This window comes from Amblyomma americanum, chromosome 1, assembly GCF_052857255.1.
Source record: "Amblyomma americanum isolate KBUSLIRL-KWMA chromosome 1, ASM5285725v1, whole genome shotgun sequence".
Classification (NCBI taxonomy): Eukaryota; Metazoa; Arthropoda; class Arachnida; order Ixodida; family Ixodidae; genus Amblyomma; species Amblyomma americanum.
Genome location: NC_135497.1, coordinates 455,407,277 through 455,424,678, shown reverse-complemented (window position 1 = coordinate 455,424,678; position 17,402 = coordinate 455,407,277). Strand labels below are relative to the sequence as shown.

At 46.4% G+C, this 17,402-nt stretch overlaps 1 long non-coding RNA gene across 1 annotated transcript; it reads right to left on the bottom strand.

Moving 5' to 3' along the window:
- Positions 1–654: 654 nt before the first annotated feature.
- On the bottom strand, positions 655–13,180 carry LOC144104430 (uncharacterized). The gene is made up of 3 exons (XR_013308526.1): positions 12,904–13,180; positions 10,751–10,815; positions 655–720 (listed from the first exon to the last, which is right to left on the bottom strand). It is a non-coding gene; the product is annotated as an uncharacterized LOC144104430 (long non-coding RNA).
- Positions 13,181–17,402: the final 4,222 nt, after the last annotated feature.

The window sequence follows — 17,402 nt, the reverse complement described above, 5'->3', positions numbered from 1 at the left end:
CCCTATAACAGATTTGGGAGAAGGTTATTATTTGCCACATTAAGACTGCTAAAATCCTATTCCTCAGGACTCCTATATGCAACATTACGAAAATGGCAGTTTTCCTTGCAAACGATACTAATGATAAAGCATGACACATCGCTCTCTTCTTCAGAGTGAGCAGCGCGATGGGCCATCAGGTCACGTTTATATGCAATCATATAAGCTGCCTTTGACAACATTGATGAGCCTTTTTATCTCTACTTCAGGCTCCACTGCACCCTGGCAACAGTTATGCTGCCAAATATTCGGAAGCACAGAACTAACAGATGCAAGATTATGAATATTTAAAACACAGCAATTAAATCTTAGCACAAGAGGCCGTGCTAATTAGAACATGAAAGGTTGTGGTCATGGTCTAGTGATCTATGAATTCATTAAGCGAAGCTGCCCTGAGCTGTCACAGGTTCAAATTGTGCCTGGGGCTCCTGTGCAGGCAATTTTTTTCTGCTCCATGCCATTTGGATGGAAACTTTCACGTGTCCGAGAGGTGTGCACTGATCCTCAGCCCTACACATTTCCAGTTTCTAGATTGTTTGCCTGCAGTTACCAAGAACGAGAGCTAAAAGCATTTCAAGATTACAAACTAGTTATAAATATGAGAAGCCATCGTACCTGGCCATTGACCGCAGCAAGAACACCTGGATTCCGTGGTACAGCAGGACCCATGCTAGTGGAAGCCTGGCAAGTGTGCAAAGTGTTCGCATTTGCAACAAGAGTAATGTACAGTGTCGGCTAAGTATTAAGGCCAAAGGCTTTTCGCTTCAGCCGCGTAACAGAGCCATTACGGCAATATTAAAGACCAAGTGACCTTGAAATACTAGCAGGTTTCTTCTTGCGATACAGAAGCTTCCTGCTTGACTACAGTTTTGAATGATCCGCTAGATGATTTATTCTAGGAACATTGATTTCACTGCAGCTGAATGCTGTAGCGTCAACACTTTTGACCAAGACTGTACACGGTACATTAAAGAAACAGTGAGGAGAGCTCAATCAAATTACTTTTGCAAGCAAAATCTGATAGTTCAGCATTTCATGGCTTTGTTGCCGCTTGTCCGAGAGCGAAAGATGCATTTATTTCAAAGAAATTTGGATTCGAAGTAGAAAAAGTTTTTCCCGCCACTCCTATTCAAACTCGGGAACTCTTATGACATCACGGTGCACTCTTATGACGTTACAGGACGCAGTGACGTGAAACATGACGTAAAGGCAGACTCCGTGATTTGTCGCGGCTTGCGGTGCGGTCTTGCAGCAGCAAAAATGAAAGCTACCGCCGCCACACGTTGAAGGCATCTATCGGGGGTCGCTACCATTGCTTCGTTTACGTTTGGATAAACGTCTTGCCGGCGTTACGATGAATTCCGTTCCCAAGCCCGATGACAAAGTTCACGCAAAAACTCCGGCCTGCATTTCAGCGACCTCAGCCCCACAGAGCGTGCGAAGCTTTTGAGGGAGCACGGTTCAGTTAGGCGCTGGCGGGTCGTTTCCCCCTTCCGCCATGAACAGCCGTTGCAAATTAAATATCATAACCCCAGTGCGGGGAGTCGCGAGGGGCAGGACAAGGTCAGTACGTCGCACCCATCGGTGGCTGGCCGGGGCTTTGGGGTCAACAGATTGTGATTCCTTGAACGGCGCGGTTGCACGGTGCAGAAGATGGCGTCGAGGTCTCCCACAGTTGCAAGGGCAAGGTTATTTATTTATTTTTTTGCCACAAAAACGTATGGGTACTCAAGGGCACTCGCATTTAAAGTAGGCGGCTTGAAAGTAAAGCCGACGCATCAACGGCTTCTGCGCGTTTCCGGAGGTACAGGGTCCACTGGATCGGGTTCTCTCGCCCACTTGCATGTACCTTCATATGTATACTGTGAATGAATTAAATTAGCCGAGAGCTCGAAAAGAACAGCACCGCCCAACGACCGAAGCTATTGAATGATGTCACAACGCGCACCTCGCCGCGGAACCGTATCAGTCTGGTCTGGCTGGCACAGCTGGCGCACTCCGCGCGAAATAGAGACATGCTCCAAGTCTCCGCCAGTGGGGTCAGAGTGCGCCTAAGCCGCCAAACGCGTCACCGGTCAAGCGCAGTTGGAGTATAGAGGGTCTCGCTTTGGCCAACGTGACGTTGGTGTGCAGTGCGCGCGCATGCGTTACGCCAGGCTATAAACGCGCTTTAAAGGGACACTGAGGAGAAATTGAGGTTGCCTTGTATCGATAGAATACAAGCTCCTGGTCACAAAAAGACCAGTCTTACTGAAAACAAAGGTCTTGTAAGTTAGAAAATAGCAAGGACCAAAATACAGATATCGCCGCCACAGGGCAATCTCGCAAGTACAAGCGTGATGACGTCATAGGACAAGATACGCCACCTTGGAGGAATGTTCCTTTTTACATGGAAGCTGCGAATCTCTGAGACTGACAAAAGAAGGTTGCGCGGTTCAATATTGAAGTAAGTTTTGTTTTAAAACCGGTAGCGTGCTTTTATCACACCTGGAAGACAGACAAAAGACAACCTGAATGTTGGAAGCAAAGAAAACCAATGCTTGGCGGCACCACAGGCAGCCAGGAGAGGTTTGATTTGTTATGGCTCTTGGCGTCTATGAGCTTTGCGTGCCCCGTGGTTTTGTTTTTGACGCACCTCGATTTACAAGTGCCGAACAGCAGAGGAACTCCAAGTGCCGCTTCAAGTGCTAGTTAACCTTTGAAGGAGCCTGTTAAGGCTGGTCAAATGATCGCCACGATCGATGAAAAACTATGATGGCACGATGATTTGTGATCGTACAAGGCAGTTCGCAGTATAAAGAGCACTTGTGTCTTCACACGTTCGCCCGGCGAAACATTCTTGGCTGTACCAGTCAACTTTAAACTACTTAACGGAAATCGTTTATTAAGGACGGGAGACAAGGTACAAGGCAGTTAAAAAAATTGTTGATGGCCTAGCTGTGTTAGGCCAGGATATACGTAGCGAAAGCGGGGAAACTTCTGCATCGGAAGAGTGCATTCATTAGATGCGCCTTTATTCATGGTTAAATCATGAGCCGTCGTGGCGGAGTGGTAGAGTCTCCGCCTCAAACCACAAAGGCCCTGGTTCGATTCCGAGCCCCATCACAGGTTTCTTTTTTTTTATTCATGGGGGGTTTCAGTGGCTACCATAGGTGCCGCCACTGAATACGTTGGTTAGCGGTTAAAGCGCAGGCTCTGTTAAGGTGCGTTTACACTCCGGAGTAATGCGCGCGCGCGCTGCATGGCTACGTCACGTCGGTCAAACCGATACCCTCTATGCTCCAACTGTGCTTGGCGTTCGGCGGTTTCGGCGCACTCTGACCGCACTGGCGGAGACTTTAAGCATGTCTCTATTTTGCGAAGGGTGCGCCAGCCGCCGCCGGCCCGGCCAGACCGATTCAGCTCTGCAGCGAGGTACGTGTTGTGACGTCATTCAATAGCTTTGGCAGTTGGACGCAGCTGTTCTTTTCGAGCTCTCGGCTAATTTAATCCATTCACAGTACACATCTGAAGGTACATGCAAGTGGGCGCGAGAGAGCCCGATCCAGTAGACCCCGTACCACCGGAAACGCGCGGAAGCCGTTGAAGCGTGGGCTTTACTTTCAAGCCGCCAACTTTAAACGCAAGCGCCCTTGAGTACCCATCCGTTTTTTTGGCGAAAAATAAAATAACTAACCTGGCCCTTGCAACCGTGGGAGACCTCGATGCCGCCTGCTGCACCGTGCAACCACGCCGTTCAAGGAATCGCAATCTGTTCGCCCCTAAGCCCCGGCCAGCCTCCAATGGGCGCGACTCACCGACCTTGTCCTGGCCCCTTGTGACTCCCTGCACTGGGGTTATGATTTATTTATTTATTTATTTATTTATTTCCTCAAAGGTCTCGGTTGAGACATTACATGAGGGAGTGGACGGTATCTGGCAAACAATGGTAAAAAATGTTAAGATGAAAGGTTGGCGACGCTCCGCTTGAATTCTAGTGGGTTGATGATAATGGAAACTTCGGTGAGCAGGTCATTCCAGTCTCGTGCAGTACGCTGAAAAAATGACTGCTGAAATGTCGCAGTATGGGCTTGTAGGGGATACACTGCGTTACTGTGGCTGAACCGGGCGATGCGGTGGGCTCTTTTTATGTAGGGGTTATCAAGAGGCAAATAATGGAAGAATTTATGAAAAAGGTTAAGACGTGCTGTCTTACGGCGCGAGGCTAGGGGGGCCAAGTTGATTAGAGCTTTTAGTGCTGAGATGTTTGAGTGGTAGGAATAATTTGATGGAATGAATCGTCTTGCGCGGTTCTGAACCAATTCGAGGGCGTTAGTAAGATTAACGTGGTGCGGATCAAAAATAGCGTTAGCATACTCAAGCTTGGGACGCACAAAGGTTTGAAAAGCGAGCTGTTTAATAGGGGGAGGAGCGAGTGAAAGGTTACGGCTTAAATAACTTAGAGCACAATTAGCAGAATTTATTATGTGATTAATCTGACAGGTCCAAGTTAGGTCACGCGAGATATGCACACCAAGATATTTGAATGATTCGGATGTTCCAATCTGCAGGTTATTAATATTATAATTAGGCGCTACGTAATTACGACGACGGTGAATGGACATTAACACGGTTTTAGAAATATTTAATGACATGAGCCATGTTTTACACCAGTCCTGTATGCGAATAAGGTCGGTTTGTAATGCGAGATGGGCGGTGGAGTTAGTAATGCTTCGGTAAACGACACAGTCATCGGCAAAGAGTCGGATATGAGAAGAAATGTTACACGGTAGGTCATTAATATATATCAAGAAAAGGAGGGGCCCGAGTACCGTTCCTTGAGGTACCCCTGAGAGCACAGGTGTTAAGGATGAAGAGTGTGAATTGGCATATACGAACTGCTGACGGTTAGATAAAAACCCTCGAATCCAGTTCAGAACACAAGGATGAATATTAAGGCGCGATAACTTTAGTAAGAGACGACCATAGGGAACCTTATCGAACGCTTTTTCGAAGTCTAAAAACACTGCATCAGTCGGGATATTACGATCAAGGTTTAAATGTAAGTCGTGCAGGAAGAGTGCCAGTTGGGTGTCACAGGAATGATTCTTGCGAAAACCATGCTGGCTTGAGTGAAAAAAATGAACGGACGATAGGAAAGTAGCAATATGCGAGCATAAAACATGCTCCATTATTTTACAAGAAACGCTTGTTATGGAAATCGGGCGGTAGTTACTCGGCGATGATCGGCTTCCTTTCTTGAAGACTGGGATGACCTTGCCCACCTGCCAGTCACGTGGAATCGAACCGGTGTTCAGGGATTCCTGGAATATGAGCGATAAGAACAGGCTACACGTATGTTTAGTATTTTTTAGCACTTTGGCGTTGATACCGCCCACTCCAGTAGATGACGAGTTCTTCAGTGACTCAATTACCTTGACTATGCCGACTGGATGGAATGTGATATTTTGCATGAGCGGGTGCGTAAAATATGGTGGATCTGGAAGATTGTCAAGGGGTTCATTAGTAAAGACCGAATTGAATACTGTGTTAAGAACATCTGCAACCTCAGTGTCGGGAATAGGAGATCCAGAGCTACTGTTAAGTGAAATCTCATTACATTGATTAGGGATAATGGTTTTCCAAAATCGTTTTGGGTTAGTCTGCAGCATAGATGGTAAAGCAGTAGAAAAAAACTTCCGTTTATTCTGAGCGGTTAACTTGTCGTATTCTTTTGCGACAGCATGATACTTCTGCCATGTGGAAGAAGAGTTAGACAGCTTGGCCGACCGGAACAGGAGTTTTTTCTTATTATTGAGTCGTTTGAGTGATACATTAAACCATAGTGATGTTATTCTTTCTGATATAGTAATGGTTGGAATGTGAAGACTTATAAGCCGATGCATCTCTGTTTTGAAAAGTAACCAGTTTGACTCGAGAGAATGTAGTGGAAAGTTAGCAGCGAAGGTGTCGAAGTAATCTGATAATTCACGGTTCATGCTGGCATAGTCTCCTTTATCATAAAGCGTAAGTGTATTTTTATTTTTTTGTTTCTTTAGTACGTTGCAATAAAAAGAAGTATGTATCGTCAAATGATCGCTGAGACCGCGCAACAAGGTGATAGGAGTAAAATTATCAGGATGCGTTGTTAATATGAGATCTAGAACGTTGGACGAGTGGTCAGTAACGCGTGTGGGATCAGTGACGAGTTGAGTTATGCCAAAAGTCATACACGTGTTTAAGAAATCGCTAGCCGGGCTGCTATTCGATAATGTAGCGGCGGGATTAGACCAATCTATTGTGGGAAAATTAAAATCACCGAAGAGAAGGATAGGGCTAAGTGGATATGTTTTAGTTAACACATTTAAGGCATCATGAAATAAGTGGGTGAAAGAACTGTCAGCATTAGGAGGGCGGTAACAAATACCAATGAGGATCGGCGGATGTGTAGTAGTGCATCGAAGCCAAATCATTTCCAGTTGTGAAGGGAGGTTAACAAATGAACAATGCAGATCCCGTTTAGTGGCGAGCAATACACCCCCACCGCGCGAATTATCGGGTCTATCCTTCCGGAATATCTCAAAATCTGGGAGAAATGGAAGAATCTCAGAATCGTGAACTGATGCGTTAAGCCATGTTTCAGTTAGTAGTAAGATATCGCATGAAGATGAACCTATTAAACTGCACAATGAATCGCGCTTGGGAACAACACTTCGAATGTTAGCAAGCAGAAATGATAAAGGGTGACGATTCGGCGAACGGGGTTCACAATTTGGTTTTAATGGTGGCTACAAGCTGTCCTCAACGACATGGTTAGAAACATGGTCGAAATGGTACGTTTTTTCACTTGTGACAAGCTTTTCATTTCGCAACTTGTATTTCAGTTTTCGAGCCTTTCCAAATTCGATGAGGTGTTTCTGGGCAAGGAGCGTGCTGGGAGAAAGATCTTGAGCAACCGCATATCCTGTGTCTTTGAATTTCCGAGCGGAAGACAGGACTTGCTCTTTGTCTTTAAAGTGAGCAAATCTCACAATTATAGGTCTGCACCTACCAGTTTGGAAAGTCCCAAGGCGATGTGCACGCTCAATATCGCGTGGCTCTAACTGGATGCCTAAATACTGATTAATGTGTGCAATGATGATATTTTCAGAATCTGACCATGTTTCTTTATCTTCATCTTCAAGGCTGTAGAAAACAAGGTTGTTTCGTCTGGACCGATTTTCTGCATCCTTTACCCGGGCAGACAGAGCATTTATCTGCGCCGTGTTCTCAGTGCTGATTCCATGCAGTTCTTTCAATTCAGTCTGCATGTCATCAATACCAACACATGCTGTCTCAATTTTATCTAGTCGCGCCTTAATCTCGCAAAACGTTTTATCAGGATCAACTAGTTTCATTTCAATCGACTTTAGCTGCGCTAGCATTGCTGTCTGCCCAGTTTGAATTTCCTTCAAAGCATCAAGAATCTCTTTGTTAGGGCCGGGTTTAGATTCTATATCACCAGCTACCATAAGAAGTTTTAACAACATATGCGCACAGTCATACATGATGGCCCGGAAACGCCGTGGGCCCGGCAGCACCAAGAGTGCACGGTAGCTACTTGGCTTAGCGTAAAGGCAATAAGGTTTCATTACCTGCACCACGAAGCGTAGAACGTTAGCATGGGCCATCGCTGGCGTGCTGCCGAGCCCACTGAAGGGCGCGCCGCTCCGAGCTGCCTTTTTAGCACAAGTCCACGCATGCGCAGGATCAACAGGGGCGGTTCCGGCGTTCAGGCAGCTCAGGGAAAGCCATGATGCTTGGAGATATGGTCCGTGGCCGTGTAGAAATTGCGCGGACCGGGATGCGTTGTCGATGGGCTGGCCATTCGTAGCCGAGAAAGGCTCAACCGTGTGAAGTCCGGAAAGCAGGAGTGTTGCGTCTGGACTGGAGTTGACGACGGATGCTAGGTACGGGACCCGGGGGCTCGAACACTCCAGCAGCTGCGAGCTCGAGAGTCCGAGGAACTGCACCAAGAAGCGTAGAACGTTAGCATGGGCCATCGCTGGCGTGCTGCCGAGCCCACTGAAGGGCGCGCCGCTCCGAGCTGCCTTTTTAGCACAAGTCCACGCATGCGCAGGATGTACAGGGGCGGTTCCGGCGTTCAGGCGGCTCAGGGAAAGCCATGATGCTTGAATATATGGTCCGTGGCCGTGTAGAAATTGCGCGGACCGGGATGCGTTGTCGATGGGCTGGCCATTCGTAGCCGAGAAAGGCTCAACCGTGTGAAGTCCGGAAAGCAGGAGTGTTGCGTCTGGACTGTAGTTGACGACGGATGCTAGGTACGGGACCCGGGGGCTCGAACACTCCAGCAGCTGCGAGCTCGAGAGTCCGAGGAACTGCACCAAGAAGCGTAGAACGTTAGCATGGGCCATCGCTGGCGTGCTGCCGAGCCCACTCTTATTTAATTTGCAACGGCTGCTCATGGTGGAAGGGGGAAACAACCCTCCGGCACCTAACCTAACCGTGCTCCCTCAAAAGCATCACATGCTCTGTGGGGCTGAGGTCGCTGAAATGCAGGCCGGAGTTTTGGCGAGAACTTCGTCGTCAGGTTCGGGAACGGGATCGATCATAACGGAGGCAAGACGCCGGTGCTAACGTCAACGAAGCGACGGTAGCGACCCCCGATAGATGCCAACGTGCGGCGGCAGTAGCTTTCATTTCGGCTTCTAGACCACACCGCTATCCGCGAGAAATCACATCTGCGCTTACGTCACGTTTCACGTCACTGCGTCCTGTAACGTCATAAGAGTGCACCGTGATGTCATAAAGAACCCGAGTTTGAAACGGAGTGGCGAGAAAAACTTTTTCAACTTTGAATCCAAATTCCTTTGAAATAAATGCATCTTTCACTCCCGGACAGGCGGCAACAAAGCCTTGAAATGCCGAACTATCAGATTTTGCTAACAAAAATAATTTGATAGAGTTCTCCTAACTGCCCCTTTAACAGAGCCTGCGCTTATCCGCTAACCAACATATTCGGTGGCGGCATCTATGCGCGCCACTGAAACAACCCGCCCGCTCACTGAATAAAAAAAAAACCTGTGCCGAGGCTCGGAATCGAACCAGGACCATTGTAGTTTGAGGCGGACTCTACCACTCCGCCACGACGGCTCAAGATTTAACCATGAATAAAGGCGCATCTAGTGAGTGCACTCTTCCGATGCAGAAGTCACCACGCTTTCACTACGTATATGCTGGCCTAACAGAGCTAGGTCATCAGCATATTTTTCTTAACTGCCTTGTACTCTGTCTCCCGTCTCTATCAAAAAATTTTCGTTAAGTAGTTTGAAGTTGACTGGCACAGCCAGGAATGTTTCGCTGGGCGAGCGTGCGAAGACACAAGTGCTCTTTGTACTGCGCACTGCCTTGTACGATCACCGACCATCGTGCCATCATGGTTTTTCATCGACCGCGGCAATAGTCTGACCAGCCTTTACAGGCTCCTTCAAATGTTAACTGGCACTTGAAGCGGCACTTGGGAGTTCCTCTGCTGTTCGGCGCTTGTAAATCGAGACGCGTCAAAAACAAAACCATGAGGCACAGAAAGCTCATAGAGGTGAAGCGCCATAACAAGTCGAAACACTCCTGGCCGCCTGTGGCGCCGCCAAGCATCGGCTTTCTTTGCTTCCAACATTCGGGTTGTCTTCTGTCTGTCTTCCTTGTGTGATAAAAGTGCACTATCGGTTTTAAAACAAAACTTCCTTCAATATTGAACCGCGCAACCTTCCTTTGTCAGCCTCAGAGATTCGCAGCTTCATATAGGAAGTAAAATTCCTCCAAGGTGGCATCTCTTATCCAATGACGTCATCACGCTTGTACTTGCGAGATTGCCCTGTGGCGGCGATACCTGTATTTTGGTTCTTGCTATTTTCTACTTTACAAGAGCTTTGTTTTTCAGTAAGAGTGGCGTTTTTTTGTGATCAGGAGCTTATATTCTATCGATAAAAGCCAACTTCAATTTCTCCTCAGTGTTCCTTTAATTGGCATCTCCAAGGGATTTTAAAGCACTTTGAGTTTACCATCACATTACACTTTTTGAACCTTGTCTCAGTTGCAAGAAATAATTCTGCAAAATAATGTAACGTCAACAACTAGAACACAAACAAAAACTGCATTTCGACCACAAAGCCATTGCTAAGCAAAGCTGCTCTGAGCTGTCACAGGTTAAAATTGTGAATAGGGCTGCTCTGCAGGCAATTTTTTTCTGCTTCATATCATTCGGACAGAAAATTTCCCATTTCCGAGAGGTGTGCAGTGATGTTCATCTCCATGTTTCCAGTTTCTAGATTGTTTGCCTGCACTTATCAAGGATGAGAGCTAAAAGCATTTCAAGCTTACAAAATCATTCTTGTAAGATTGACAATTGGGCTTTGGTGCCCCAGCGCCCCGTGCTGAAGAAGAAGCAAAACACAGGCGGAAGACGAGGCTGACAAAGTTCAGTTTGGCGCACAGGAACGCTTGGCTACTGAGGTGCGCTGTACTAGCAAAGATTGTGGCCGTCAACACTTCTTGTTAGCACGGCGCACCCAGCCCCTCCACAAGTGTAAAGACGCAAATCAAACAAAAAGTGTGGACGGCCTCGTCTTTGTCAGCCTCGTCTTCCGTCTGTGTTTTGCTCCTTCATCAGCAGTGGCCGATGGGGCATCAAAGCCAACTTGTCTTACATTCTAAATATGCGACACCTTCATACCTGGCTGCTGACCTCAGCAAGATATCCGGGCTCTGTGGTGCAGCAGGATCCATGCTAGTGGAAGACTGCAAAGTATGAAAAGTGTTCACATTTGCTACAAAAGACTAATGTACAAGGTAAATTAAAGGGCAACTTGAGAGGATTTTCAAACATATTCAGTTTACTATCACATTACACTTCTTGAGCCTGGTCAGAGTCACGAGAAATAATTTTTCCAAATAAGGAGCAAAGAAATAATGAAATACCAATAACTAGAACACAAAAAAACTTGATTTCAATCAACAGATCAAAATATGATGTTAAAGGGTCTGACTGGTAACACTGGTGACTCACATTCTGTAATGCACCAACAAGCTTTAAAGGAGTATAAACACCCATCTTTTGGGTGTGTGTTTTTGCTTTCTAATGAGGCATCAGGTATTATTATACGTGGATTACCTTGTGGTATTCTCATATTCTCAAGTCTAGCAAGAGAACAGCAGTTCACAATTGGTAGCGAGGTAAGGGAAGTGGTAAACGAATACGTCTATTTAAGGCAGGTAACAATAGTGACAACTGATCGGGATCATGAGGGAATAACTAGAAGGATAAGATTGCGATGGAGCGCATATGGCAGGGTCTCTCAGGTCATGAATGGCAGTTTACCAATATCCCTCAAGAGAAATGTGTACAAAAGCTGTATCTTACCAGTACCCACCTATGGGGCAGAAACGTGGAGGCTAACAAAAAGGGTTCAGCTTAAGCTGAGGAGAACGCCGTGAGCCACGGAAAGAAAAATGATAGGCGTAACGTTAAAGCAGTATAACACCTACCGTTTGGGTGCGTGTTTTCTTGTTTGTAATGATGCATAAGGCATTATTATACATGGAGTAGCAGCTAGTAATCTCTTACGACCGCTTAATAATTTATAATAGCATTTCTTTTTCGTCCAGTTTCGGCTTCAACACTTGAACAAGGACAGTGACGTCAATATGTGCTTACACGTCACGAGACATGAAAAAACAGCAATATAATCGCTGCTTGCACACTTGTTGTCATTCCAGCAATTGAGGAAGGCTAATTTCAACACTGCAGTAAATTAGAACAATGAAGCAGCGATTCTATGGACATTTTTCCATGGCTCACGTGAGGGAAAAGCCCTCTTTGACGTCAGAGCCATCGTTCGGTTGTTCCAAAACTGAAACAGCATGACAGGAAAAAACAATTATAAATTATTTAGCGGTCGTAGGCAAACATCACATGGTGATTCATGCATAGTAGCGTCTTCTGCATCATTGAAGAAAAGAAAACATGCCACCAAAATTAGGTGTCTATACTCCTTTAAGAGACCAGAAGCAGGAAGAGTGGTTGAGAGAACACACACGGGTTAATGACATCCTAGCCAAAATGAAGAGGAAGAAATTGGCTTGAGCGGGGAATGTAATGCGAAGGTAAGATAGCTGTTGGTCCTTAAGGGATTCCAAGAGAAAGAAAGCATAACAGGGGGCGGCAGAAGGTTAGATGGGCGTATGAAATTAAGAAGTTTGCAGGCATAAGGTGGGCGCAGCTGGCAAGACATGGTTAAATGGAGAGACATGGGAGAGGCCTTCACCCTGCAGCGGGTGTAATCAGGCTGATGATGATGAAGATTCTCCCATGACTGCTAAATAATTTATAATCGAATTTCTTTCTTGCGCTAATTCAGTTTCAAGAGCTGAATGGGGACTATGACGTCAAAGTGAGCTTATAGGTCATGCGAGGCATGAAAAACTGCAATATAATCGGTGCTGCTACATTTGTCATTCCGACTACTGAGGAAGGCTGGCTTCAACATTGTAGTGAATTAAAACGATCAAGCAGCAATTATATAGCATTTTTATATGCTTCACGTTACATATAACCTCTCTGATGTCACAGTCTTCACTCGCCTGTTGAAACCGAGACAGCATGACAGAAAAATTCGATTATAAATTTATATAGGTCCCAGGCAAATACCACATGATGATTCATTCATTGTAGTGTCTTCTGAATCATTGTAGAGAAGAAAACATGCCACCAAAATTAGGTGTCCATACATCTTTAAATTATCATTGGGCTTTTTCAAATTGCCGCGCTCGGAGAGCCTGTTCGCTGCCAGAAAATACACTCCTGACAGGAAGGTGCATCATGCTCACATGAACTGGTCGCCGCCAGAACCAGCCTGCTGGCAATCATGGCGCCAAGGCCGTCCATGGATCACGGAAGGCGAGTGCCCTCTGCTGCTTTGCGTGCTGTTGCGTCTCATTGCTCGCATGCGTACGGTAGAAATCTGATCCTTGGGAGCGAAAGAAAGGACGTTAGTTATTCAGGGCAGCTGCGGACTCTTGCACTCAGATGCATACATCGGCGGCAACAACGCAAGTATATGTCCTTCAGTGCGTTGTGTGCTGTCGTGAAGTCTGCATGTAAGCTTCGAGATATCCTCAAAAGCATGTGACGGGCAGTCGCACTCTAAAGACTTGCATTTGACACCACATAGGAGGGTTAATTGGACAGCGTTAATTGGAAAGACATGGGAGAGGCTTTTGCCCTGTGGTTGTAGTGAGGCTGATGATTAGGAGGAGGAGGGAAAACTGCGCATGCACTGCTCAAACAACATACTGTAGTCTCAGATTATTGCATATTTGTTAACTACACACTAATTTTTGGGCGCCAATGATCGACCCTGTTTATACTGACTCTGCTGTGGTAGTTGCAATTTCTGTTTGTGAACTAATTCCTGTGGGCTGTAAGCAGAAAACAATCATGATATGTTCCGCTCAACTGTAGTCTGCCGCCCTCCATCTGTTAATATTGCTGCCAGCAAATAATGCACGCATAATTTTGTCAAGCGTGCATATCAGCTTCTCTTCTTTCACTCCCTCCTTTATCCCTTCCCTTACGGCGCGGTTCAGGTGACCAACGATATATGAGACAGATACTGCGCCATTTCCTTTCCACCAAAAAAACCAATTATTATTATATCAGCTGGTTGAACAATTTTCTGAAGTGCGTGTACTGTACAAATTTAGCTGCATGTCGTGTCTTTATGCTATCACTTTTACTTCAAAGCTAGCACTCGAATGAAAGGCATTACAATGTCGGCCCCGCACTGTGTGTGCAGGCATGATGATCCACACTGGGAAATTTTTCTTTTTGATGAGTCAAATGCAAGGTGAAGTATGCATACGGTATTTCTCAGGTATTTTAAGCACTTGTGGCAGAAGACCCGAGCACCAAGCTTTACGGCAACGACCGAATCGGCACACGCAAGGTTATGCTTCATCTTCACCTGTCAAATAAAAATGACTTCCATAGAGAATAAAAATTTTGAACAACAAATTTGGCAGCGCACACATGCACGCCAGCCGGCAGCCACTACTTAAAGGGCCCTGACCACCCTCTGGCATAAAATGTCCTCTACCAAGGTTGCTGTGAGGCACCGTCCCCGGAACACACAACCGCAAACAATTATTTAATAAAAGAAATTATATTGGAGTTTTGGAGTTACATATATGGCAAACTAGCTACTTTTCCATGCTCCTCTCCTATCATTCCCTGTCAGAGGTTTTTCTCCCTTCCGCTTGGTCTACAGGCTTTAGTCCTCCATCCCTGCTTGTTCTGTGTGGCTGCCCTTCCGTTTACAAGAGTAGACAGCACCCCTTTTGTTTGAAAGTCAAATGGGGAGCTTTCGGTGGCGTCCGCGTTGGGCCTGTTATGAGCGGAATGCACACCAGCCGAAGAGGAGTAAGGCGCAGATCCCATCGACAGGGATGACCACGGTGGCGCAGCAACAGCAGCGGAAATTTCGACAGCGTCATCAGGTCGACGACGACTGCACAAAAAGAAAGGATGACTAGCAGGGAAGGAGCCTGTTCTTCTCACGCTCGGCTCGATACAAATGACCTTCCCCCTTGGACTGGTTGCCTGCAAGAAGCGACCGACGATGGACAGATGACGGGAAGAGAGGAACGGTGCCTTCCAGTAATTAATCGTGCCTTGACAAGAGCCGCCCCGACCGGAGAGAGCCCACCGCAGTTGTAGCCCACACCGCGGCACCGGTGTTTTCGAAAGACACGTGCATAATAATTATCGCCCCTCATGAATAATAATTATCATAGGCCCTATCCGTGTCTCACGTGGCCCGATTCGCTTTGGTAAGCCGCATAACCGAAGAATAGCAGGGCTTATAAATTTCCAGCAATACGTACATTTAACCAGCATCATGGCACTGAGAAAACAGGCCACCGAGTTGCAAGCCGAATCTAAGACAACGTGCTGTAATGAGAGAAGTGCGCTGTCCCGCAACGCCTTATCGGTGGGCTCGCTACAAAGCTCTCTGTTGCTGAAGGCAGCCTGGCTACTCCCCCAGACAATAAATATTTTAGACAACAATGCGAGGAGGCAATACGAAAAATGAGACTTTGACCGGACATGAAGCACACAATATATGAGAGAACAAAAAACAGAATGACGCTTCCATTCCACATGCGGTTCTCTAGTGTCCTACACAATCTTTTACAATGGTAGCATTTAAGCAATATCTCTATACTATAATTAAAAGATCCGCTACAAAGCTCTCTGTTGCTGAAGGGAGCCTGGCTGCTTCCCGCAACCATAAATATTTTAGACACACACAGACAGAGACGCCTGTCTGGCTCTGAAGTATGCTGCTATGTAATGTACATATTGCGACCGGTAAGCGTGCGAGTGGCAGTAGCAGAGGCATCCGCAGTAAAACTTCTCTCAGTACATACATGTATCTGTGCAACTGTTGCTGGCTCAGGCTTTTCAAGGTCCATTGCAGTGATTTTTTCTCTTCGACATTTTCTGGATAAGCTCCGCTTTTGTTACTGGAACACAAGAAATGAGAGATAAAATAATGAAAGCGACAGGAAACAGAGGGAAAGCTACGGAAACGGATCAGTTAGTGTGTCGCGTTCATTGCTTTCCAAAAATCTAAGATGCGGAAAATTAGCTGCTCTGAACACAGCCGATTTCTTCCTGCCTCATGCAATTACTTGAATTCTTGAAAAAAATCACGAAATATTATTTCGCTCAGAGTGACGCTTACGTCGAGACCTGCTACAACGCGACTACGCAGTTTTTCCCTTCTTTGGGTAGCGTGCGCTGGGCTGCTGTGTGCTCGGATCGCAAGCACAGAGGAAGTGGTACCGTAAGCGTTCTGCAAGTGCTCGCAACAGTAAAAAAGCATGTACATGGACTTTATGTAAAACGCCACCAAGCTTTGCTAAAAGCGTTAGGCTTGACTGTACACGCATCACACGTTTGGCAATTCTGAAATCTGACCACGTAGCGAAGTAACGGCAAAACTCACCTCCAAGCTCCATTACTTGGGCGGAATAGAATGCCTTCTCATCTTTTCCGCCGCGCCAGTATACGTCCTTTTTTTCGCCAGGTCGCTAACGCCAGTCGGTGAGGCATCATGGATAGGTGTAGCGCAAAGGAAACAAGGACGACATAGAGACGTGTACGATATCTTTTGCGCCGTCGGTCGAAGTATTTCACGTACGCATAGCTCGCTGCAGCCGACGAACCCATATTGGAAGTGTCACATGTGGCTGCAAAACACACAATCTAATAACTGTAACAACCACACACACACCGACACGAGTGATGACGCAGACGTTGGACGCAAACGACCGCAGACTTGGATTGGCTTGGCGACGTGCACCGCACAGAGCGCTGCATACGATGATGATGATGATGACCTCTTCGTTACAAACCAGAATAATAGATACGCTTTATTCGTTCAATTTCGTCTGTTTATTTCCTGTGGCAGAACTGGCGTCTCCACCATGATCTCTATACCGCTCCATGTCGCATCCTCCTCGTGCAGCGCATCCGGCTATCCAGTTGACTGCTGATTGACCGCATGTAGTAGCAGACGACACGGAGCTCTACACACCATGAAATACTTATAGTTGAAAAGTTACAAATACTACTTTGAAGGGGAAATAGTTATGAGGTCTGTGTCAAGCCGTGCCACAGAGAGTTGGTCCAACATAAGCAGAACCAACTAGCCCGTCAAATCGGTTTTGCACCTGTTACTGCCTATGGAGTGTGATTAGGGCGGCTTAGTGTAACTCTATGGGCTCTATCACGTATGAGCTTTATGGTACCGCTGTAACCTAAGTGCCTGAAGTGTTCTGCGATTTTTGATCGCCACTGCATTACACAAAGTAGTCGGTATGTGACAAATCGCCTACTATTTCGGTTTCAAAGCTGAAAGCGATAGTGGCGCGCGGTGCCTGACTGTGCTTTGCGCTTTTTACTTAGTGCTTTAAGCAGAAAGTTTTGTGTGGCTTACGACAAACAGGAAGCACCTATAAAGTCTGGGCCTAGCCGTCAGACGACGCTAGAACATTTTCAGTTTCGGTTTCAAAATATAAAAGCTCCTGTTGCGCGGCTCTTGATCATAAATAACGCTGGGCCCTTCCCTGTTTTCTGCGCTGTAAACAGCAACTTCTGTGTTATCTACGATAAAATAAGCACTTCTTTTAGAACTCCCCTAAATGCAGCAAGTGCTTGAAAAGTCTGTAATTGCTGCAAAAAAGTATTTTCTGGCACGGTGCGTGGTAGATAACATAAGTACTATATTGAAACTGACCTGAAATCAGCGACTTAGGACCAG